The sequence below is a fragment of the Amblyomma mixtum genome, chromosome 1 (genome assembly GCF_055824585.1).
Source record: "Amblyomma mixtum isolate Tamu chromosome 1, ASM5582458v1, whole genome shotgun sequence".
Classification (NCBI taxonomy): Eukaryota; Metazoa; Arthropoda; class Arachnida; order Ixodida; family Ixodidae; genus Amblyomma; species Amblyomma mixtum.
The window spans coordinates 318617142-318640022 of NC_143012.1; the positions used below are offsets into that span (position 1 = coordinate 318617142).

The following is a 22881-nucleotide window of genomic DNA, read 5'->3' on the forward strand; positions in this document are numbered from 1 at the left end:
AACAGCATCCACACGTATGAGGTTTCGAAGAACGATAATTAATTATGCTCGAAGCGGTCCTCCAGATCAAACGTAAAAATATGCCAGCAGTAGAAATACAAAATGCACAAACAATTAGAACTTCTTGCTTCAGCCGTGTTTCAAGAATGCCCGTCATTATGCATGCCCTTTCATCGCTTCCAAACCCCGCTGCCCTGCAGCCAGGAATTAAATTAAGGTGCGCTATGATTTCTCTTCATTTTAGATTAAGACGTTGCTGTGTGGCGTGTAAATAAACCTCAGATTGTCATGTATATAAATGTCTTTAGATATTGTTTCTACCTTTGCGTCTGACTAATTATATAATAAATATAGGGGAGAGTGGGGCGAAACGTGACACAAATTTGCAAATCGTCTCCGCCTTGTTATTAATCGCAGATATGAAACCAGAAATATTTCTGAATTATTTCCCGCCATCCTCGCATCCCACCAGCGAAATATGAAAAGTCGAGCTGAAGCGGAAGGTTTTAAAATTTAATAAAATTTGAAACTTCCTAATGTCGCATTTCGTCCAACCCTGTGGGGCAAAATCGGACAGTGCTCGGGGAAAGCTCAACGCCCTTCCAAAATCAAAATATCAATTATTTATGCAAGAGATGCTCATAAATTTTGCTTCATTGACACCTAGGCAATCTTTGATACCATAAACGAATCACAGACAGTGCACCCAGACAGAAAATGGCATTATTTTGCGACAATTTACCACTGCTGATTCACTAGCAGCAGCAGTTTTGTATCTTTGATTAGTAGTTGTTGATTATAGCAGAGATGATTGTTTTTATTTCAAGCAGCATATGTACATATTACAGTCAATGCGTACTTATAATGCCATCTCGTCGCAGCGGGCAACGTCTGCTTCGTCGTCTGTTTACGACGGTGCAAAGTAAGTTCGCATGGCGAGCGGCAGCCCGGCTCAGCAGACGGTAATTTGGCCGCGCCGCAAGAATCCGTGCTTCACTGTTGCTCGCTCCGATGAGAATGCGAGGAAAGGAGACCCAGTGTTGTCGTGTGCCGACTCGCACGATAGCTGCGGGGACATCGAAAATCTTCGTCGGTCGAAGCAAACGGGTCGCGGTGTCTGTGGACACGGCACTTTTCTTCGGAACTCAAAAACCAGGCAAGGAGAGTGGGATCCATGGCGTCTAGTATAGCCCGTCGCCCGCGCGAATCGCTTCAGCGTATTCCGTTATTCGACTAAGCGTAGTAAATTGGGGCGACGCCACGATGACGTAGCAGGAAGGCGGATCCGTGTCCTCACGCCGCCGTCACCGCGGCTCGAGCCAATCAGCGAAGAGCGAAGGCGACATGTCGCAAAAGGCGACACCGGGAGAATACCACCCCAGTTCTACAGCCGTACTTTGAGTAAAAAATCTCGAAGTGATTTTTTTTTCACTTTTATTTTCCCGTTTTATTCTCAGAGCTGTTGTCCTATCACTGAGCCTTGTTGAATGCCAACGCAAGGGTTTTAATGTGACTGGGAGCCAGATCGAAAAGAGCTTGCTCCATATTCGTCATCTCAGCATCGCACCACCCGGAAGTTGTGTATGTCTGAGGTTTCAAGACTTTTTATGCTGCGCAGCGCTACCTTTCATATTTTCGCGTTTTCTTCTCCGTTCTGTGGCAGGCGTCATGGAGAATTAACGCCCATACGCTGTTTGTATCTCTTAGGAAGTTTTTGATGTCTTCTACGCGCTAATTGCATTCAGTGATTTTATTTTTTATGTTCGGACTATCCGTGGTAGCGTGAAAAGAAGACCAGAGCTTTAGCAAGCAATGAGGCCATCACCTTTACTTTGGTCCCTCTAAAACATGATAGTCGGGTTATATAATTTTCTCTTAATAGAAAGCGAAGAGTGAAAATTCTTAACTTAGCTTCGAATAAGATCAATAACCACTTGTGATACCGAAACCATTGTGTTAGCCTAGGGAAGCAATTTGACTGAACTGCACAGTTCTGAATAATTTGGCATTCAGAATTCTGTGTGTTTTCGACCGCTTTCCGCGTCACTCGAGGTCACTTCGGGATCTTTTTCTGTGCATGATGTTATGGGTTATACCATCTGTATAAAGTTAATATGGTTGCTCATTTAAAGCTTCGGGGGTGCTAAGCAATAGACTGGCGCATTTTTCCTCACTCTCTTCTAGGTATATGCTCTTGTGCATGGATGCAACACAGCACAAAATACCACAACTGGGCGCAACATGCGGCACCTTTGTTGCGCTGGTGAAGAGAAAGAAAGATGGCAAATATTTTCAAAATGTGGCCAGTAGAATTTAGTAGCCAATAATATAGCTAAATGAAAGCTATAGTCGGATTGACTGCAGCTAGATGAAACTCAAAAGTTTTAAACACACAGAAAAGGGTCTAGACGCACAGAAAACAAGCGCTACTGTTGAAGAAAGTGTAATAAACAGTAACATCACATCACAGCACAACCTTAAATTATGACACAACCTATAAGAGGAGAAGAACTATAAATTATAGTAGGAAACAAGAATGAATTTGAGGCACACATTTAAACAATGTACACTACGGAAAACGAAAGAAAAGGGTTGTGATCAGGATTAAAAACAAATGATTTGCATTGGAGTAGAACTGCAAAGAAAGGGTAGTTTCCGAAATCTGTCATTAATGACAGCACAGAGAATGATAAGCACACATGGCAAGGTACGACTTGCAGAGTCCCCGTTGTAATGCGTTTTGAATCCGGACCGCTGTATTTTGGCTTTGAAACTGTTAAATGAACAGCCCTGCCTGGTTATGTGTTTAAAAGTGGGAGGTCTTGTAGTGATTATATTTGTGCTCTTTGATTATTTATTCTTAACTGAAAATGTTTTTTTTTTTGGCTAGTGAACTGCGCGTGGATAGCTGTGTACTCGCGAAGGTGGAGGTGTCACCGAAGTGACATCTAAAGTTTCCTCTCATCTTGAACAAGAAAAGAGGCGCGATGCTTTAAAGCGATGTGGATTGGTAATCGGACAAAGATGGCTGCGAAGTTCATTGCAGGGTGTGCATTCAGGGAACTGATCACTGTTTAGACTCGGAGTTACGGAGTTACGGCATCACTGGTGTCTCTTGCCCTCCTGCATACAACACGGAGTGTTTCTTAAAGTAAGTAATTTCTATTGTCATTTCGCAGGAGAATATTGTGATAACGAATTCGGGACCGCATTCATATTCGGTGCTGATTCTACGTTACAACACGATTGGTTTCGAAATTTGAGAACTACGGCTTAATGCTACTTGAGGATAGTCTCCTCGGGTTAGGGCTAGAAATTAATAACTTTGAATTCGATAGTGGCCACTACATGCTATTTGGTGGCACATCAATAGCTACTAATTTGACCAAAGTGAGCCTATATATTCACGGTTATACACGAATCTGAAGGCCCAGAAAGCTGCTTTTTCATGCCACTTTTTATAAAGAAATCTATTGACGGCAATTTCTAACTATGTATGGATATTTCATACGTTTCTGTTTCATATTTCTAACTAAATAAGTATAATTAAGTATTGCTAACTTTACGAATACTTAGGATTTTTCCAATGCCTAATCCACATCAGCGAAACAACGTTAGGATTGCAGTCAAAGGATATCGGAAACTATCGGCATCGGTGCTCAGAAAACCAACAAATAGGTACCAATACTTGTATTTTGAAGGTACCCACGCGAAATTTCGCAAGAAAGGAATGCCTTACAGCCAGGCTTGCTGTTTAAAGCTAGCTTTGCTATTAACTGGGAGATTTAAACCCCGGAAAGATTTGGTCCAGCAGCTAGTGTATGCCCGTTATCCACAAAGTCATAAAAAAAGGCTTCGGAATAGGATGGCCACTGAACTCTCGATCACACGAAGTCGGCGCACGAAATTAAGCGATTGCTTCCCAAACTACCCCGCACTCTTGTACTGAAAAAGGAGAAAATAATAACACCAGAGGACTCAACTTCCTCAAGACTAACTAGTGATAGCCACTTGCTCGCAGTATGCGCACCTCTGCAGTAAACCTGCTTGTATACGTTGATCGTTAATATTGCCGTATCGGTTCGAAGAGCGGCGTCCTTTAACAGATTTAGTGTCGCAGAAAAACTTAGGTGCGACAATATACTAACGTTCCTTACTCTCTGGAGTGCACAGTATACATTTTCTGTACGGCTGAACAGAGAAATTCATGCTGTACAAAGAAATACATTTGCTGTAGAGAATAAATAATCACGGAGCTCACATACGATTGTAACTAGGCCTGCGTCTTTCAAGACACGGAAACAAGCAGGGGCATCTATTTGACTATTGAAAAGAGAATGCCGCAGTGAGTATTAAAGAACATTACGACAGGCAAGCATGCAGGTCCCACTTATTGCATAAATTTAGCAGACTGTCTTCTCGTATGACTGTTGGCAATAGAGAACTGCCCTGCCTTCGCAGTTAAACTTCGTTTCAGAGTATTTTTGCTACACAGCCTCCACCTTTTTATTATTCTTTCTAAACACTCTCATGCCATTTGAACTTCTCCACATCGACCATCGAATTCGCATTTGTATCATGATGCACTACTCATCGTTTGGTTGACCTTTCCAGCAGTATAGCGATGTTTCTTTTATATCTACGCATGAAATCCTTCCTGGTGTGCTTCCTGCTTTTATTTACGCCTTCATTCTAGCAGCTGTATCAACGTCCAAATGGTGTTTGCAAGATATGGCTCCCTCAGTGGCCTGATGAGAACAGTGTGAGGTGACTGATGACCATGCCTACCGCCTTTGAGACTGCCTGCACTCGTTACCCCCTCCTATGGCAATGTTTGGTTTGGTTTATGGGGGTTTAGCGTCACAAAGCGACTCAGGCTATGAGAGATGACGTAGTGAAGGGCTCTGGAAATTTCGACCACCCGGGGTTCTTTAACGTGCACTGATATCCCACAGTGCATGGGCCTCTAGAATTTCTCCTCCATTGAAATTCTACCGCCACGGCCGGGAACGAACCCGCGTCATTCGGGTCAGCAGCCGAGCGCCATAACCACTGAGCCACCGCGGCGGCCCATGGCCATGTGCCTTCCTTATCTAATAAATGACATTCAACTGAATTGATTTTACATTTCAGTGCCTATCACGGGCTGCATCTTAGCTGATTATTGTAGTATGATGCAATGCTTATTTTTTATTAAACTTTCTAACGATGTAGTGTTCGTTTTATGCGTACCGAGACATTTTCTTTTAGCGTATTTACAGCCTTTAAGTTTGGTTCGCTACTATCATCGTATATCGCTCTTTTATGCGTACTTTTGTCTATGACATTGTACTGCTGCTTTTCTTGCAGATATTTGATACATATTTGTCTTTTTGACAAAACAGTGTGTTCAGAATTGTGTCGCCTAGCAGAACTGTCAGAAATTCGGGCAGCCTTATGAAATTAAGGATTTCATTCATGTGGGTTGAAAAGTGTTCCATTGAAGAATTGCGCTCTCCGGGCTTTTCACCCCATGCCTGCCATAACAAACTTTTTTTTTAAAACATGCTTTCGTTCTTTTGTTTTTACGACGGCAGCGAAGGAGTCACAAGTAAATCATTAATGAATGAGCAGCCTGCAACTTTGCTTGATTGCGGTGTATCTCTTTTCTTTTCCTAAAAACGGATAACACTCTTGTAAATTTTATGCCCTCCTGTCCGTAAGCATGCAGCAGCTCGGACGCTGTCCCCGGAAATGAGTTCCGGGGCCAAGACGCTGTGGATCGCGCATCGGGGATTCAGGCTCGTCAAAAACGAACAAGATCGCTCTGATTTCCGCCATTAGCGGAACGAGCCACTCTGTATTCTGGATCCGAGCTGCGACGCGAGAGGCACGGTGTCTAGTTGACTAGCACAGTGACGCGGTGCGTTTTAAGCATTTACTTTTCCTTTTTGTATTTAGGTGTCGCTGATCAAGAAGTGAGAAGAGTAGAGTCAGAAGGCAGGGTGGGTTATACAGCACTGGTTTTGGTGCAAACGGAACAGTACGGCATGATATACCAAGTTGATGTTTCAATGTAGAGTCGTGTGCGTCTTCTTTGCTTTTTTCTTTTCAGTTTGTTTATTAAAAAAATACAAGAGGATGTCCCAATTCATGGATGTACTCAAAAGTATAGGGATTGTAAGAGTAACACAGCACGCCGTAAAGTGAGGTGATCACTATTGTCCTGACATTCATACGGAAGCGAAGAGGACCACACAGAGTAATCAGCATTGCGAGTGTGACAAGTAGGTTTGGGTGGTGCGACCAGTTTCCAAGTTTTGCAAAAAAATGTAAGAAAAATGCGGCATCCTCATAATGTTTTGTTCAAATATTAACCCCCGTTTGCAATATGGAACCCGCATTCTTTCGTACGTGGCCTGGACACATGCGAGTAATATGAGGGCTGTGGTGGTGGTGGAAACTTTTATTTATGAGGGCTGTGCGGTGGCCCTGAGACCTTGCACGGTCCAAACTCGCTTGCATAATAAAGTTTTCCATCGATCCATCCATCGTAGTGCGATGAAAAGAAATCATGTTGGTACTATCCTGTGATCTCTCAAAGCCTGAATTTTTTCGTTCTGTTTTTGGGAAGTGCTTAAATAAGCAAAGTGTGCGCACGTGTGAGTTGTACAACGCCAGTGCACGTTAAAGGTGTCCAGGTGGTGAAAATCTTTCGGAAGCCCCGCACTACGCACCTCTCTGTATTTTTCCTCCTTCAGTCTCACGTTCTCCCCGCTCCCTCAGGGCGCGGTTGAGGTGAAAGCGGCCGACCGCTTTCTGTCCTTTATTTTGAAGCGCGCGCATGCGCTGTGGCTTGTGTCGCGGTTGTCTGCTTCGTGGCGCTGCGCGGGAACATCGTCTAGGTTTACTGTATGAGAGCGGTAACTTTAGGAGTAACAGCGACAGTAACTTTACCATCGCCCTAAAGCTTCCAGTGGCTCTTGCCGCGGCGGCCGCGTTTCGATGGAGTAAAATGGCAGTTTGGGCGAGTTGGTTAAGCATCTTGTAATAAAAACAGCGCAAGGACACAGGACGAGAACAGAGAGTAGACACACACGGCGCTGAACTTGCAACTACGTTTATTGGAAAAACACGCTGCTTTTCAAGGCAGGGCGTCAAGAAAGCGCGCGCATGCGCTTTGTCAAAAATACACTTATCGGGTAATAAAATGTCTCCTAAAGGCACGTGTGATTATCGGTGCTAACCACTGTTTAGCAACTTCATTTCCTTAGAGGACAATGCTACTGAAGGCTGGCTGACACATCTGTTTCCTTTTCTCAAGATATGAAATGCCTCTGCTACTTCCCTCGTGTTACGATCGTTATGTATGAACAAGATTTCGATGTCAACGAAAAACGGAGTGCACTTACACTCGAGACAATGCTTGGCCAAGTTTGTTGAACACTTTCCCAAGTGTTCGATGGAGGCGGAACGCGAAAGGCGCCCGTGTGCTGTGCGATATCAGTGCACGTTAAAAATCCCTAGGTGGTCGAAATTATTCCCGAGACCTCCACTACGGCACCTCTTTCTCTCTTTCTTCTTTCACTCCCACCTACCTCCCTTTCCTTACGGCGCAGTTCGGGTGTCCACCGAGATATGTGAGACAGATACTGCGTCATTTCCTTCCCCAAAAACCAATTTATCATTTTACTGTAGGGTTGCCTGCGTCTGCTGCGCCACTGGTGACGACAACATTTCGTTTCGCGGCAGTTTTGATGGCCGACAATGAGGCTCGGGGCTGGTAAAAATCTTTTGCTTCCATTTTAATATCATTTTGAATAAACCACTACCACTACCACTACCACTACGCGTAAAACTACTACAAAGCGCAAAACTATTCGAATGCCTGATTAGCGCTGGGCGTTCAAAATCGCAGCAAAATCGCTGAGGAGAATCGCGCCTGCCCATTGAATTGGGGCGCCGCGCAGTCAGTGCTATTGTCTATCTTTTCCGGTGGTGCGGTGCCAGATACCGTGTTCTGCCGAGACGTCGCAACAACGGTCGTGTGCTATGCGGCACAAATGAAGGGGTGGTGACGAAGCGCGGCTACGGTGAATTGGTAAATTGGTTTGTGAGGACAGGAAATGGCGCAGAATCTGTCTCACATATATCGGCGGACACCTGAACCGCGCCGTAAGGGAAGGAAGGAAGGTAGGAGTGAAAGAAGACAGAGAGAAAGAGGTGCCGTAGTGGAGGTCTCCGGAATAATTTCGACCACCTGGGGATCTTTAACGTGCACTGACAATGCACAGCGCACGGGCGCCTCTTGCGTTTCTCCTCCATCGAAACGCAGCCGCCGCGGTCAGGTTCGAACCGAGCGCGCTAACCTCTGAGCCACCGCCGCGGGGCAAACTTTCGTTTTCATCTATTTTTAACGCGACAGCGTTCAGGCTTCAGTTCAGCAGATATCCCGGCGTCGTCGCGGTAGCGTTGTACTGTCGAGAAATTCAAAAGAGGACTTGTAATGGCAATTAAAGGGCCACGTATGTCACAGACGACTTAATTTTGTGAAGTTGATTTCACGTAAAGAAAAATTTGCGCTAACTTTAACCTCGATTCTTTTTTTTTTATAATAACCTTAATAACAATACTTTAGCCTAGATTTGAACTCACAACCGTTGGCCAACCAGGCACGCTACCGACTAGGCCAGGCAATCACGTTGACTTAGCTGAGGTGCAAGTAGGGTGATGTGTGTGTGGTGTTGGCTTAAGTTCAAGCGTCTTGAAAGAACGGAGCAGCGAAACTAATACGAAGGATCAGGGAAAATCGCCGACCACGCTATGTTGTTAGTTATGTGGTAATTAGTGGAGTGAACTAGAGACGTGTTAATGAGTAAGATACTACTTATGGTACATTTATTTGCGTAAACTACAGTGTGAAAGAGTTCAAACACAAGAATGTGGGAGCAGTGTTGTGATAAATTTGATGAATGTAAACAAAGAACAGAGTGTGTGTGGAAAAAGGTTACCGACGATTACGTTACTTCCTAATGCGAAATTTGAGCGCAGCAAATAAGCTGTTTCACCTTTTCGATAGATTGAGGCAAAGAAATCGAGCAACACATGTATGCGCTATCACAGAATTTTTTTTCTATTTTTCACACGTATTCCTTTAACAAAGACTCCACTAACAGTTCTTGACAGTCATGAAGGAAGCTTTGTGGTCGGAGAAATAGACTGATATATGTTCGACTTGGTACACCAATGCTTGATTCTCAAAGACGAGATCTATACAAGTGCCTCGCGAGGTTGTCACAGCCGTGGGACGCGTTACGAGCGAGAGGAACGGGATGTTCTCCCGCATAAGTTTTAGGAAATTGCTGTTTGTCTTTATGTCAACATTAAAGTCCCCCACTGCTAACATCGGTGTGGATCGATGGACGGTTAATGCGAGTTGCAGGAAGTGCACGACGTCTTTCGTGAGTGCGGTAGGGGCGAAGTAGGCAGCTACTACCAGCAAGCCGTTGGGCAACTTTGCGGCGCACAGTTCGCCAACTTGATGTGACGTGCCAAACATTTCGACTGGTATTGCAGAGAGACCTGTGCGCAAGTAGATAGCGACTCCCGCCGCTCTGTTGTGGTCTCTGCGAGCACCACAGCAGTATAGGAAATCTATGATTTCGAGAGGCTCTTCGGGATCCATCCAGGTTTCAGCAAAGCAAAGTACAGAGGAATGGCGCAGAATGTGATCGTGGTGTACGTCCTTGGCATGTGCGGCAAGGGAGCGTACGTTAAGAATGTGGTTGTGAATGATGAATCAAGTGCTGCCAGGGAATGACGCGTCCATTGGCTGTCTGCGTGTGTTACTGATGTGTGGTTAACATGCTAAGCTTCGCCTGTAAGAGTGGAACGCGACAGCGTCTTGCAACGCTGCCAGGGAGTCCACAGAACGCCATCGCCAATTCGGCTGTACGCCTTGCTGGACGGTAAATTTATTTTTTGAGGAAAGGAAATGTATCTCTCTCGCATATCTGGGTGGACACCTGCACCTCGCCGTAAGGGAAAGGGGGAAGATGGGAGTGAACGAAGACGCCGTATTAGCTAGACGCGCCTTTGTTCATTCCAAACCATTCAGCTGGCATTACGGAGTGGCTAGCGTGCTCGTATCGCACTCCGGAGACCCTGGTTCGATTCCCCAACTCGACCAATTTCGTTCTCGGTTTTATTGATTTATGCGGTCTAACTAGAAAGGTTAATTAGGCTATTTCATATTTATATTCTTGCATTTCTATCCATCGTGTTCTGTCATTAACCTGTCAATTGTTGGAACTGTCTAGGATGTTCGACACAACGTATATGAAACGAGCAACGTCTTACTGAGTGGGGAAGTGCGTGGTGGTGGAGGGAACGCGGCTTCGTACTTATCTGTTTTTTTCAGCAGCGTCTCCTTCGCGGACGCTGTTGTCGCTGCGGCGCGCGTCTTTCTTTCTTTTCTTTTCTTCTGACCTCTTCATTCTCTTCTATATTAATTAGGCTAATTTATTAATTAAGCAATTAACTAAACTCAGTCCAACTTAGTTGCAGCATCACTATACGATCCCTTTGATTGGTTGCATGGTTACTAGCCAAAGTACAATTGGCCCCATTTGAAATTCCCGCACTGTGACGTCACGAGCATTTCGACCAATTGAAAAGCGTGACATTGGGGGCGGAGCTGGTTACGAGGCCGACGCCAACGACGACGCGAAACCCAGGAACGGACGCCAAAGAGCTGCGCTCTAAAACAGCTGAAGGGAGCCATTAACGCTCTTGCGTCCTATCCTTAAAGGCGGAGGCTGATTGCAACCATTATTTTTTTTTTGTACTCCCTTCTGTTTTCATGCGGCAGTGTTGTTGTTGTCCTCTAGATAATGGCGACAACAGTGGCCCACTGAACAGGTCCGTACACTTTCCTCTTCTTTCTTCCTTCGGTCTCAGCAGCATCCAGCAATCAATGCCGGAGAAGGCGTCGAGCGCAGTGACTAAGTGGTTACAGCGTCCGCATCATAACTGCGAGGAAGCCGTATGCGATCCAAGCCTCAGCGGCCGCGTTTGGGTGCGGGCGAAAAGCAAAGCATTACTCGTCGATTACGCTCTGCTATCGTCAGTTAGCGAAAGCGAACCGGATGCTTTTGATATGATGTCGTTTTGGGCGGCGATAGATACGCCGGGATCGGCTGGTTCGTGTATCCGTTGGACGCGGACTGATGCTGCAGCTTGCCACCGCGCACGTAGCTGCTACCGGTCGCACACAGTTCAAACGCGTTGAAATCCTCCGTCGGGAAGTCTCGGCGCAAGCGATCAAAGTACAGCAGCTGCAGGGACACGAAATGTTGCTCGGACAGTAGTTTGTCGCGTACCTAGCATGAAGCAATATATGCAGTAAATTGGATAAGAGATAACACTCCCGTAGGCCCCTGCTGCCGACTTTTGCTCTCAGCGCGCCTAGCGGACGCAAGGAAGCGCACTAGCCTTAGAGACGGCCACCTCACTTAGCCAAACCTGAAACACCACTTGTTCTTTTTTTTCATTGCGTGAAATGCAATTTGGCGGAGGCGTGGAACGCCGAACTAGGCCGCGAAAGTGCCCTAGTGTCCACTCTTAGCTTTTATGTTACTCTATGCACAAAGCACGAGTGATCGAACAGACTGGCACATAAGCCACACTCGTATTGAAAGGTCGCTCTGTTCGGCGTTGCACATCGTGGCTTATTAAGCGATATCTTAAGGAGCTCGTCAGCTCGCCACGTTGATGTGCGTCGTAACACTTCAGGGTTTGGGCTGCTGCCGCTGGTTTGGCACCAAGTAGTGCTGCGCAAGAATTCCTACGCTAAATTTAGCGGGTGCCGTGGCGCCCTCTCAGGCTCCATGGGCGCTCCGCAAACTAGCTGCTCGTGCCAAATTCAAACGACGAGACTGAGAAACATCACTGGTAATCAATTAAGATTGGTGTGTGGAGTAAGTGAGGTCGTGCCAGGTCGATCTTGACGATGCTGACGATATCCTTGTGCTATCGGAGACTGCAGGTAAACGCCGCTTAAAAAAAGAAACGACTTCAGTGATGACCACGGCCTGCTTTATAATACAGGCACCCCTGTAATAAACTAATAGGGCGTGTTCAGTGCTCGAACGCGAAAGCGAACGACTGTGACAGGAAGCCCACAGTGCCGCGCGACGCTTTGTTCCACCCAGTGCCCGGTTAAATGCAGCCATGCTGTACGACTGTAAAATCAGTAACGTGCCATGTGGAATGTCACTACTGCGTACGTGGCCCTTGAACCTTCGCTCACATGTGAGAGGGAACGGGTCATTTTAGTTAACCCTGTAACGCCCGCTAACACCTGCGAAACAGAATATGGAAATGGGATTTCCATTTATTTTGGCAGAACTACACGAATTGCTCACTAATTGCAGGAATGGTATTCATCATATTTACCAAATCGAGAGAGCAATGCAAGGTGACATGGATGCACGAAGTCTGCTGAGAGACAAATTTGTGCAGAAGTTACACCAAACGTCAAGGCGACTTAAACTGTCTCTTTCGACGTGCTGCACAGGCAAAAAAAAAAAGGGAGTACTGTTGAATTTCGGTCTTGATTAACAATATGCGTCTCTGTATACGACGCCAGTTCCGAACTCAGAATTTGAAATATAGTTAATTTAAATGCGATGTCCCCATGATCTTTGCATTTCTTCAACAAAGGGATAGGGAGTGAAAAAAAATCATGAAAGTTCGTAACATTTCTAGTATGACCTCAATGCCTGGATATTACAGGGTTCAGATGTTTGCCCATATTGTAGAACAGTTGAAATTAAATCTGACGAAACCCGATTTTATGAAGTTCCCGATCTAGCGAACAAATGTTTATTGGCAAACAAGTACCCACAGGGTTTAATGCTGTCATTAACCTGAAACAACGAAACAAACGAGCACAAAACTCGACGAAGTTTTTCCGAGAAGAAATGAGTAAAGAAAGAGGTTATTTCTCTTCATTATCTTGTCCAGGATGTCTCGCGTATTGTTGGCAGCCTGCCAGCAGTAACATCCAGGTGCCCATGTCACGGCCCTGGTTTTGGCGGGGCTGCAAGCTGAGCCACTGCACGGAACAACGGACTCGGCAGGTGGCGGCGCTTCCCACGTTGGCTTCGAATCCGTTTTACCAGATGGCGCTTTCATGCACAGTGATTCGGGCTGCCTTCGCGGACTTTTCATACGCGCCGGCGCCGGTATCGGCAAATACAATGTCGCGGTAGCTTTTGGGAGTCGCTGCGCTGCGATTATAGATTTCGAAGGGCGGCAAAATGCCTTCCTCGATTTTGCGAATTGTCCGATTTAACGGAATAATTTGTGGCTCCTTTGCACTTTGTTAAATTTAGCTTTAATTGCATATGCGGCGGAATCGCATTAGCGTTTCACGATTACTCGAACGTCGCTGAGTCATGTCTAGCAGGATTCGCCTCCCACTGGGGCACAATTCCTTGCGTATATCACGTTGTGTTCGGTGCCCATGAAAAGAATTCATAACAGTGTTTAAGTTTCACGACCTGTGAAGACATCTATGAGAGACCTTAAGTTTCACCACTCCTACCCGTTGCCTAGGGCGTACGCTTCGCTTCCGTTCCTCCTTGCGCGCATAACAGACGATAAAGAACAGACTATATCTCACGCAAGATAGCCCGAGGTCGCATGGACTAGAGCGCACATAGAGATTCTGTCTCTACTGGCGATTTGTAGCCGCTGTCTGAGACCGCTTTCCTCGAATTCTAATTATGAAGAAAAATTTTATATGAAACGTCACTTCGAATCCTAACAGGTCGGAAAATAAAAGTTCTTCCCCTCTCTCGAGTCCCCAGACTTATTTCTTCTTGGCGACGTAGACAACGTTTTGAGCAATTTGTTTGTATATTTTCATGGCGTAGCACTTTCTATTACTCCTATCTAATAAAAAGCCTTGTTTAATGGAAATGCGCATCAGGACTGGACGCTCAGCGTTGTCCGGACATTTCATTCTACAGCACAATCCTTTGGCCCATTCACCACTTCGCAATATAGAGTGCCCATTACATTCATTAAAACTTCGTTTTGGGTGAGTTGATATATCTTGCGTCTAGAAAAAATAACAGCGCTATCAGATGCAACCAGAACTAGAGACAAAACACCACACACTAGACACAGTGTTTCGTCTCTCGTGCTGTGGTTGCATATGGTAGCGCACTTAATCTTTTCTGGAATGAATGTGTCCATGTTTATGAGGAAAAAAAAGTAGGTTCACGAAGTAATCTTTTGTTTCACACCAAATTTCCAAGGTTAAGCCTATTTTCCAGGGTTAACGCTATTTTCCAGGGTTATGCCTTAACCCTAGACAGGGTGTGAGAACCGCGGCATTGCTTGCTAGCAAAACCGGGCATTCTTGTTTGCTTTCGTTCTGGATGTGCGGAATCCTTATTATTGTTTGCGTTTCCTTTTTCGCAAACATATACAGGAACGAAGGCATCCGCTCACAGAGGGGCGCCAGCACCCCGTGATTTCTGCTATCGGCCACTTGGAGCCCTGCCCAGAAGTAAGCTAAACTAAGCCACCTCTTTCGTCGTCGGCGGTGCGTACAATTGGTGAGTTCGGACTCTCCGACCTTGTTCATGCGCTTGAATTGGCCCTTTGTCTTGCTCGGCCATTCGTAAACGATGGACTCCCGGCTAGCCCCCGGCCTATTCTTGTACGCCGAAGTCATCTTCTTGGGGGGAAAAAAAGAAGATAAATAAGCGTCATAAGGCTAACAGGGATTCATTGCTCCGCTATTCTCGAGTAAATGCTGTCGGGGTAGACGAGGCCGCCTGTGTGCACTGCTGTCAGTGGTTCGTCGATCTGAATTCGCTCACCGCACACAGAGTGGGTTGATCGAAGTGAAGAAGTTCTGTGCGAGTTCCAAGAGTGCGTGTAATGATCGTTGGACGGAGTTAACAACATAGTACCACCGTTTGCGGCCCAGTTTGGGCTGCATTACCGACCGACGTGCTTCTCAAAATGAACTGGGGATCTCGCAACCGCGCGGGTAGGAAAGTTTCAGTGTATTCACTCAGTTAATTAGAAAGGTTTAGAAGCCAAATTTTGAGGCTATAAAAAGCCTGGCATAGTATTCCTTTCTATACAAGGGCACCAATGGCCAATTATTGAACGTAAGAATGGCGGAGGGAGAACACCGAGGCGAACCTATGCTTACTTTGGAGAAACTGCTGCGCTGCCACCGGAGCTGCGCATGCGTGAAAAAACGTCCTCGGGGTACCGTGGCGAAACAACCCATCGCACGTCGCGAAGGAGCCAAAGTTTTGCCACGCAGCCCGAGGGGCGCACGCGCAATCCTAGCGGCACTTGATAAGTGAGTCGACAGCGCCGCGAGAGTTGCCGTCATTACTTAAGGCGCGAACCCTAGAGCACAGGTCCCGGGGCGCTATCAATCATCAGGGTCAATAACCAGCTCTAGTTTGTTGTTAATGGACGGCGGAGGCAGTGACGGCAACGCCCAGCGTTCTGCGTAGCACATGCTCGCTGGGTCTTCTCCGGCACCTGGGGAGGGCTGGTCGCGCGGGTCGCCACACATGAAAAGCAGTCATGTAAGCCGGTCGTATCGCTCGTGCAGAAAAGATAAGGAGAGAATAGCGGCTGATGAAGAACGTTCCCCAAGGCTCGTATGCGGCTATATCTATCTAGAAGCCATTCTAGAACACGGTACGCCTTTCCTGCAGTCATACGTGTCATGCTCAGATCTGTTCTCGGTGGCGAGATAGTCTCAATTTTTTTTTTACCACCTTGCTCGGAAAGTGCTGCTTCTTTTTTTTTTGTTTAACTTTTAACACACCGGAAATGTACTGCTGTCGTAGACGTACTGCATCTGCCTGGCCGGGTGCCAAATTCGCGTGAAGAGTGGAAGGTGCGTTTTGGTATCTGGGTATTGCCTATGCGCAGCAGGTGCCGAGCTGATCCAGCGTCCGTCTCCATTATGCTGAAACTTTCTATTAACAGTCGGGCTTACGGTACTCCTCTTGACCGGCACTAAAGCTGCGCCGTGTTTGGCGTTCTATGGTGTCAGCCAGTGGGCCCAGGTCCAGCGCTCGTCTCCGGCAAGACAGGGAGAGCCGAGGGCATGGGCGGGATCGGGATCGCGACTAGGTATCAGCCGAGCAAGCGGCCTATCGGGGAAGTTCAAACGCTGCAGCGCTGCCCATGCGCATCGTGGTTCTGGCGGCCCAGGTTTGCCACCAAGACAGTCCTGTATCGTGGCTGCTGGATTGGCGTGATGTGACGTAGCTTGGAATGGTTAGGGTAGCCTACAAGTGTTTGGAATGTTGCCTTTCTCGGCTGTGCAGTGGTGGTCCACTGGCTCCCACCGGCGGCGTTTTGCAGGGTTTGCCTGACGTGACTGGTTGTGGTGCCCGCAACCCCGTCATGCTTACGTCGCGTTGTTTGAGCTTGTCAACGCCGGGTTGTTGTGAGAGCCGATACAAGCGTCGTGAATTGTCGCGCTTGTGCATAAGTTGTCGCTACGGGCGGAGCCACCTCCTTGGATAGAAGGCATGCACGTCACGTGACAATGCGTCAGCAACGTCACAACGCGGCGGCTAGTTTTTCTGTGGACGTGTCGTAGGTTGGATGCTTTTCAGTTATCATGGGTTCACATGTTTAGTGTTTTTTTTTCCCTGGTCAGGAGTGATACACCGAATCTCTGAGCTTTGTCATTGACGAATGCGTGTGCGTACACGTGTGGATGCGTCTTGGGTTTTGTTTTCGGCAACGAACATAGCACAGCAAGCCAGCGGAGTGATTTCGAGTTAGGCCTATTTCTGCATGAATTTGGAGCCGTGGATCATGTTCGGTCACGAACGCTATCGTTCGTCGTGCTTGTCGTCATTAAGTGTCACCCACCGACAGTGTCGACCTTGCAATCGACTGGTGGCGTAGATGTACTGCATCGGCCCGGCCAGGTGCCCAGTGCAGCTTTGGATGTGACCTGTCGTCCTTGCAATCGACGAATAAGACCCAGTGCAGCTTTGCATGTGACCGTGGTGGTGTTTTCAGCGGTGTTGATTGTACAGGAAGCCAGCGAAACGATTTGTTGCTGTGCTTCCTTATGCCTAGTGCAGGCAAGTGAGCGTTCGTACGCGTGAGTGCCTGTTGAAGTGAAGTAGAGAAGAGGAAAAGAAGCCGTCGAGCAGAGCCTGTCCGCCAGTATGGGTACAAGAACTTCCACTGCCGGAGGAGTAATATTTAAAGGACTAAAAAAAACGGGACAACAACAACAACAAAATAGCACAGCCTGACTGCTTCAGCATCCGTCTGCCCGCCAAACTCGGCTTGCCCCTGACACATTCCACACAAGCAGCTTGCGAAAGTAAGTTCGAAGAACCCAGAAATTTTGAATGCTCAAATTTATGTATTCCTTCTAAGGGCATTTTATGTAGCGATAGTCACTCGGGAAAAAAAACATGAGATTATTTCATAATCTTAGTAAGAGACACAATAATTGCAAGCCGTATTTGTTCACCGAGGTCAGGAGAGTCTGCGCACTATTTGCGAATTATGGGGATACATTTTGGTGTGGCTTTTATCAGGGATGACATATATATTTTCCGTTATTGGTTGTCTTCCATTCTCTTGCTCGTGCTGAACTCTTTTACACTGTGCATGTTAGTTAGTAGGAAATTAAAGGGCTCTTCTTTAATAGTATGAATAGTAGTGCTGGTATCGAAACATGTGCCAGCACATTTACAATATTGGGCCAATTACCTGGGCTGCTAGGGTTTCTCTTTTTTCTTTTACATGTGTCGATTGTGCACGCCGAAATACATACTCATACACTACAAGATGCCTTACCTCTGTCTGTATTCACATTTTGTGTTCTTACCAATTTGTTTAAAAGATCAATTGCTTCGACTCTTTTTTGGCTCGCAAATAATAGATTGGTGGCATCAAAGCTCATTGTGTTGCACATAAGCTCGTGCGTGTGCACATTATACAGGTGACAGCTTCTGCAGCTACCAATGGTGGGGCTAGTGGAGATAACATGGCCTGAAGAAACCAAAATTTGAACCAACCTGAGAAGACCTGTTGCGGTGACAACTGCTTATTTATAGCAATGCGAAATAGCCTTTTTGACAAAGTATTTCGGCAGTCTTTAGGAAGCGCGCTCAGTGATACGGACAGCGTAGATAATCGTTCCAGCCCTGCACATTTTCGGTTTCAGTGGTGTCGCAATCACCTGAACCGAATCTGCAAAGTTTTCCTCAGATTAATCTAAAACACCACGACCCTGACAGCGCAATCTCCCTGCGCGCGGTGCTGAAAAACGGCACTTTACGAGATTTGTTCGCTAAATATGGAAGAAACTCGTTCCACCACTTCACTTGGAATGTGACTTTTGTTCATTTAACAAAAAGTGCATTTGTATGCCAAAATAAATCGCGGCGTGGGAAGATGTAGTTGTCGTGTTTGGTGCGAGCGGAGCAGACAGTTCTAATTTTCTGATCTAAAGCCAATTTTCGCACCAGCCAAGAGTTTCATTTTTCAAGAGCCTGTTCGCTTTACGCATGTTGGTCTTAACGTGGAGAGGACTAAGCTTCTGATTCGAAAAAGGTTATCCTTTCTCAAAATTTAAATCTGCAGGCGACTTCTCTTGCTATATATCATGAGCTTTCTTATGATGGGAAATAAAGAGAGGCATTTATTCTGAACGCATGCCTTGTACACGCTTGCGATCGAGTCGCCGAACTTCAGCCTAAATCTAACGCTATTCTCAATTTGCCCATACTTCTTTTGTGTTTGTCGCTTGCTGTAATTGGTTGCGTAGTTTCGAAATACATTACCTTTTTGTATTAGCTGTGGCGTATTTTCGTTTAGGTAAATTTTGGACATGCGCCTTAAGAATTCCCCGCGAAACTAGAAAGTATACGAACGAATATTGAGGCAGCACTGGTCTGCTCCAATTCGAAGTATAAAACTACGCGACTTGTCACACCAGGCGGCACATGTGTCAAGCAGCAGTTAAAAATGTAAAACTGCGCTCTGAATTCTTTCATCCTGAATGGGAGCTACCAGCCATATTACATTACTATCGAAAGCAAAACCCTGCCGTCCAGCGAGTTTTCGGTTGTCGTTCCGTGCGTAAAACCTGAACGATAATCAGATGTGACACTCTGTGAGCATTCTTTTTTTTTTTTTTAACAGAGAGGAAAGGTACGCGAAACAGAAGTTGAAAAAATTGAGTGCACTGTAGCGCCATTCTTGCTTTTTTCTTTCCTGTTTTTCCTCTTTCTTCATTCGACATCCCGCGGGTAGAAATTCAACTGCGGCAGGTATTCTTATTTTTGTCACCGTTGTCTACTGTCCCTATTCATTTATAGCCCGCTTCCAAAGAAAGAGTGACGCACAGAACTTCCAAGCGAAGTGAGTGCGAAAACGAGCAAAAGAGTGAGAATTTCTGCGAATCACTACCGAGAGTAGAGGTGAATTATACAAGGAAGAGCGCCTTGCCGTCGATGCGTCACAGAACTGAAAAGTACTTTATTGGCCTACCGAAAACAAGCTCTGACATCACAAACATCAGACACAAAACTGATCAGCTGCACGAAGAAAGGAAATTTTTCCCTGGCGCCGGTAGTCGGAACGTTAGAAACGTAGAAACGTGGTTCCCTCTGTATGTAACTCTAAAACAAAGTGCTCGGGATCCATTGTGAAATTGCGAGATGTTAACAAAACTCCTTTTTTTGGCCTATCGTGCATGCTTTTCTGCTTGCCCGGTGATACCGGAAAGCTCCGTAAAAGTTCTCAGTAGTGAAGACTCTTACATCGTTGTTTTTTTTTTCTCAGGGTCTGTTTTTCAGCTGTAATTTAGTTGCTCAATATTTCGGTTCCTTTCCGTAACTTCGAATTTCAAGTGAACCGCACTATTTCTTTTTTTGCAGCCATTGAAGATATAGCTTATGGAACGAATTCAGGACTCCTTGCAACTCGAGAAGCAGTTCGCACTTTCGACTTGCGCATTGCAACTTGCATATATGCACTTTCGGTGCACCCCCCCCCCCCCCCCCCCCCCTGAAGCTTTTTATTCCTCCCACCTCCGTAGCTTCATTAAATCTGGTGATTGGTTGTATTCCTAAACACTGCGCCGCTACCCGAAACAGCCTGTGTTTCGCAACTACCTCTCACGTTCTCAGGGTGTCGCCATTCAATATCAACTCTGGACATACATATCTTAATAGTCTAAGGACGTCATGGGCTATCTGTTAACGTAGCCTACATTTTAACAGCGTTTGAGCAGTTTTCTAGCCTCTCGATTAACCCTTATCGCAAGCTCTAACTGTTCTCCCCTTTCATTTTCTCTGCATAGACCCCATGCCTTCTCTCCACCTTCCAGCATTTATACCTTATTAGGTCTTCATCTACCGACAGCCGTGCATTCATTTAATTAAAAGGATGCTTTGCTAGCGTCTATCCTTCTTACACCTTACGGGTGGACTGGGTTTCAACTTGGAGAGCAACGCGTGCGAACATTGAACCCAAAGACTGAAGGGGTGGAAATTGCTGCGGATATCAGCACTTTGTGTAACGGGAAATACAAAGTGAGCGAAATTTTCTCTCCAGAGTGGACTACACTACTACGCCTTACACGCAACACTATCGTCTAAGCGCGGTACCTGGCTGCGGTCGGTGTAGGACAGGACAAGGTTAACAGCATGTGTCCTACGCGACTGGGGCCTATAGGGAGCGGGTTCATTAAAGAGCATAGATACTCAGCTGCGCTAATTTAGCAAAGGCCAGAACAGATAAGTGAGAAAGATTTGTGTCTTTTATCTGGCTTGCTATCTTTTCACCCGGATTGTGAAACTGCCGGCCACAGCGCGGCAGTCATTAGCTGTTATGTGTGCAAGATAACATAGCTCCAACGTTCTCGATAGAGCCCTGGGGATAAATTTGGCCCCGTGTCCAGTAGCGAAATGACCAGAGCCTGGCGCTGGGCGCTTTAACGTGACGGTGGTTATCGCCACGCGCTTGCGGCGCCCTCATTATAAGAAAACGGACGCAAAAACGCGTTGCTTGCGAGGGAGAAGGGGTCGACAAGGTTTAGACTGGAGGTGTTTGCACCCGTCAGGTTATCGTACAACTTTTTTTTCCTGTTTAGAATTTCGGTTACAGCGTAATATACAGATTTCGATGTGTAACAGAAAGATCGATTCGTACTATCGGCTTGCCCATTCATTTCACCGTTTGCTTGCTCTGCCAAACTACATGTTGAACTATCTCCGATACGCCATGTATGTTGCCTTACCCGTATCGCCTCAGTCCTTATCACCTTAAAAATAACGAGCTGAAAAAAATGCCTCATGTTTTTCACGCACCGCCCATAGTGCTTGGCGTGTGGGCCCTTTGGGAGGTTGCCATGCGCTTTATTCTCTTAGTTTATTTTCACCGTGGATGCATAGCTCTGTCTTCGTAACATCACAGCGTTGGGTATAAAATCCTCACAGGGAGCACCACACGGATTTCACCCGATATCTGACAGTCTTTTGCCCCAAATTGGCACGTCATGGGTGTACAGGTAAAAAAAAAAATATTCAAAGCGTACCTTGCTCTGCTAGCAGACTCGAAAATGAGGTCTTATCTTTCTGCGTTCTGAAAGATGGCGCTGTGCAGATTGAGCTTTGCGTCGGATGCACATGAAGTAAATAAAAGTTAGAGGGGCAATATTTCCGACAATCCCAACAAACTACTTTACTTTTTGAGCCGCAGGCTGGCTGTCTGAGGACGAAGTGCCGCCGGAAAACATCTGCCGCCATGAGAATATTTGTTGTCGCTTTATAAAGGGCAGCGAAACAGCGTCGCATATTCTTGTAGAACATCAACACCTGTGCATACCTCTGCGCGAGGCCGCCACTAGAGCTTTAAAAGATTTGGGATTCGAACGCACTCAAGGTGTAATTATTATGAAGAAAGTAGGAATGAGTGAACTGTTAAAGTAAACAGGCGTTTCAACTGAGGAAGAACATCTCCCGGTGTTGCATCCACTTGCTGGTGGGATAATTTTCATTCATTTTGTTGAACGCCCAAACCTCGAGTTGACGATTACCGCACTTAAATACCGGATGCCGAGCAGCGTTACCTCGCCTGCGTGAATACATGCTCGCTCGCATCTAGCGACTCTTCGTGATTTAGCGAATGACATTATAAATTCATCAATCAAACAGGCTCAGCAAGAACTGTTAGAAGAAGCCTGTCGGTGAGCGTTTGGTATAACTGGTACAAGATATCTTGGAAAATCGCTTAATTTTGCCTCATAAAGGCGCCTTGTGGAAGCGTCCTAGTGCTGGCTCAATACTGAATGTCTTTTTGACGTACTACAAGACACCCTAGTCGAAATCAAGAGGAAGAAATGGGCTTGGGCAAGGCATGTAACGCTAAGGCAAGATGTACTGGATTCCAAGCGAAGGCATGCGTAGCGGGGACGGCAGAAAATTAGGCGGGCGGATGAGATGGAGAAGTTTGCGGGGATGCGGTGGCCGCAGCTGGCAAAGGACAGAGTTAATTGCAGAGACATGGGAGTGGCCTTCGCCCTGCAGTGGGCGTAGTCAGGCTGATAATGATGATGACAATGCTTGCGGAAAGAGCCCTTGAATGATTGAGAAAAGAACGCTTGATCAGATAAATATAATATGCACCGTAGAAACTACACAGAGCGCTTCAAATAACGACGCTAGATTCTGAGGCCAATGCTCAGGGTAAAATTGAACGCGCGCGTAATATTCGCGGAGTATATTGCGCGTAATTTATAAGCAGTGAGGATGCCTGAAAACGACACATTATATAGCCGAAATACTAGTGGCCATAGATGTGTAT

At 46.3% G+C, this 22881-nt stretch overlaps 2 protein-coding genes across 10 annotated transcripts in view; one reads left to right on the forward strand and one right to left on the reverse strand.

Moving 5' to 3' along the window:
* LOC149372623 (uncharacterized) overlaps nucleotides 1-22881 on the forward strand; it is a 517038-nt gene that overhangs the window by 107280 nt on the left and 386877 nt on the right. For 7 of the 9 annotated variants that reach the window (XM_089567161.1, XM_089567168.1, XM_089567166.1 and 4 more), the window contains exon 3: nucleotides 14483-14609. The exons of 1 other annotated variant lie outside the window; for it this stretch is intronic. The gene's annotated coding sequence lies outside the window, so the exon portion shown is untranslated. The remainder of the gene's footprint in view (nucleotides 1-14482; nucleotides 14610-22881) is intronic. One more of the 9 variants, XM_089567162.1, reaches the window with a different exon arrangement.
* Nucleotides 1-22881, reverse strand: part of LOC149372624 (uncharacterized) — a 111024-nt gene that overhangs the window by 45424 nt on the left and 42719 nt on the right. The gene's annotated exons all lie outside the window — the stretch shown is intronic.